This window comes from Chiloscyllium plagiosum, chromosome 8 (assembly GCF_004010195.1).
Source record: "Chiloscyllium plagiosum isolate BGI_BamShark_2017 chromosome 8, ASM401019v2, whole genome shotgun sequence".
Taxonomy (NCBI): Eukaryota; Metazoa; Chordata; class Chondrichthyes; order Orectolobiformes; family Hemiscylliidae; genus Chiloscyllium; species Chiloscyllium plagiosum.
Window position 1 is genome coordinate 99,008,461 of NC_057717.1, and position 2,971 is coordinate 99,011,431.

A 2,971-nucleotide genomic window follows, 5' to 3' on the forward strand; every position below is an offset into this window, starting at 1 on the left:
AGAGAAGTCTGGTGTATTTGAGTTATAAGAAGAGGCTGGACAGACCGGGACTTTGTTCCCTGGAGCGTCGGAGGCTGAGGGGTGACCTTACAGAAGTTTATAAAATCATGAGGGGCGTGGGTAGGATGAATAGATGAGGTCTTTTTCCTGGGGTAGGGGATTTCAAAACTAGAGAGCATAGGTTGAAGGTGAGGGGGAAAGATTCAAAAGGGACTTCAAGGGCAACTTGTTCATACAGAGGGTGGTATGTGTGTGGAATGGGGAAGTGGTGGGGGCTGGTACAATTACAACATTTAAAAGGCATTTGGACAGGTAGATGAATAGGAAGGGGTTAGAGGGATATGGGGCTAGTTTAGTTTGGGAAATGTGGTCAGCGCTGACGAGTTGGACCAAAGGGTCTGTTTCCATGCTGTATAGCTCAGTGTGGCAGTAACAAATCAAATCAAAATCAAAGAAAATCCAGTTATTAAAGTGTTGATGCAATGCTGGCAAATAGATGCTCCCCTTTGTGAGGAGTGGGATTGAATGTGGAAATAAGGATGGGGCTTTCGCTATACAGAACATCATTGAGACCGAGTCATGAATACAGTGTGGAGTTTTGCTCTCCTTGTTTAAGCTGTAATTGCGTCGGAGGAGGTTCAGAGGAGCATTGATGCCTGGAAGAAGGGGGCTGTCTGATTGAATAGACTGGGCCTGTTCCCCAGGAGTTTCTCAGAGGGAGGGGACGGGGTGACGATTGAGAAGTATAAAATTCTAACGGTGGACATGGGAAAGATGTTTCCACTTATGGGCCAGTCCCAACCTAGTGGGCACTGAGAGTTGCCCTCCTGGGGGCTGAGCTGAGCTGATAGTTTCCCTACTCTCTGTGTCTCTCAGTAGGAGCGGTGTTATTGAATATTGTTAAAGTTGACGTTAGATTCTCATTGGGCAGTGGGGACTCGGGATTACTGGGGATAGGTGGGAGTGTGGGATTCCAAACAGCAACAGATCACCCATGATCCTATTGAACGGTAGGTCAATCCCGATGGTCTCTGTTTCCTCTATCAGGGTTGTCTTATGAGAAGAGACTGAGTAGATTGGGATTATATTCATTGGAATTCGGAAGAATTGGTGGGGGGGGGGGAGTCTGATAGGAAAATACAAAATAATGAAGGGAATGGATAAGGTAGACATAGAGGGAATGTTCCCAGTGGTGGGTGGAACTAGGACAAGAGAGCATAGCCTCAAGATTAAAGGGAGCAGATTTAGGATCGAATTGTGAAGGAATTTATTCACCCAGAGGGTTGCGAATGTGTAGAATTCCCTGCCCAATGAAACAGTTGACGTTATTTCAGTAAATGTTTTGAAAGCTAAGGTAGATTTTTAAATGATGAATAAAGAAATTAAGGGATAACGGATGAAAGCAGATAAATGGAGCTGAGGCCATAAACAAGATTAGCCATGATCTTATTGAATGACTAGAGCAGGTTGAAGGGGCCAGACGGCCTATTCCTGCTCCTGGTTCTCAGGTTATTCTGTTGTCTGTGTGTTGGTGGGTCCATCCATTCCCCAGCCCCAGTGTGCTACATGCTTTGTGGTTCAGGCCTCAACAGTGTTGACTGGGGAAAGGGAAAGGCGGAGCTTGCCTCGATGCAGGAAGAGGAGTGTAAAATCCAAACGACCCCCACCTCGAGGTAAAATGCTGACTCAGTGAAAGCTGGAGATTATCTACAGTGTGGAAACAGGCCCTTCGGCCCAACAAGTCCACACCCGACCCTCCGAAGAGTAACCCACCCAGACCCATTTCCCTCCGACTAATGCATCTAACACTATGGGCAATTTCCCATGGCCAATTCACCCTGACCTGCACATCTTTGGACTGTGGGAGGAAACTGGAGCACCCGGAGGAGACCCACGCAGACACGGGGAGAATGTGCAAACTCTACACAGACAGTTGCCTGAGGCAGGAATTGAACCCGGGTCCCTGGCGCCGTGAGGCAGCAGTGCTAACCACTGAGTCACTGTATCACCCTTAAGTTGGGTTTGCCTGTGCTGCCTCTAGTAGGCGAATAGCCTGTCAACATCTATTGGTTGTGCAGCAAGGGGCTGCCGGTCAGTCAGTCAGGAGAGGAGGTGGGAGAACGGGATGGAGATGGTGTCACCCTGGATTGGTTGGGAATGGGAATGCCCTGCATGAACAGATGCTGATGACAGCCCACAGCCCACTCCTAGCTCCGGGTTTTGTAACTCACTGCAGCCACGATTGATCCACTGACATATTCCTCTTTTTGCAGTAAAATGAACAGGCACTGTTTGAATGTAGCCTCTCCCTCCATCTCATTCCCAAGCTGGGGCGGGGGGTACAGTGAGATGGCCAGGAATATGGATCTGGCCAGGGATAGGCTTACCCTGAGGGCCAGTGCACTCAGTGTAGGTAATAAACAGCTGCCTTAAATGTAATCAGCCAATCGTTGTCATCAATCTGCCATCCTTACCTGGTCTGGCCTACACATGACTCCAGACCCACAGCAATGGGGGTGACTCTCACTGCCCTCTGATTGGAGGCCTAGCTGCAAACTCATGGGCCAGTTCAAGATGCTGGCCCAGACAGGGACCCCAGTATCCCAGACAGCCCTTCGCCCTCTCTCCCTCCCTGTCCCAGAGAGCCCCTTCTCCCTCCCTCCCTGTCCCAGAGAGCCCCTTCTCCCTCCCTCCCTGTCCCAGAGAGCCCTTCCTCACTCCCTCCCTCCCTGTCCCAGAGAGCCCCTTCTCACTCCCTCCCTCCCTGTCCCAGAGAGCCCCTTCTCACTCCCTCCCTCCCTGTCCCAGAGAGCCCCTTCTCACTCCCTCCCTCCCTGTCCCAGAGAGCCCCTTCTCACTCCCTCCCTCCCTGTCCCAGAGAGCCCCTTCTCACTCCCTCCCTCCCTGTCCCAGAGAGCCCCTTCTCACTCCCTCCCTCCCTGTCCCAGAGAGCCCTTCTCCCTCCCTCCCT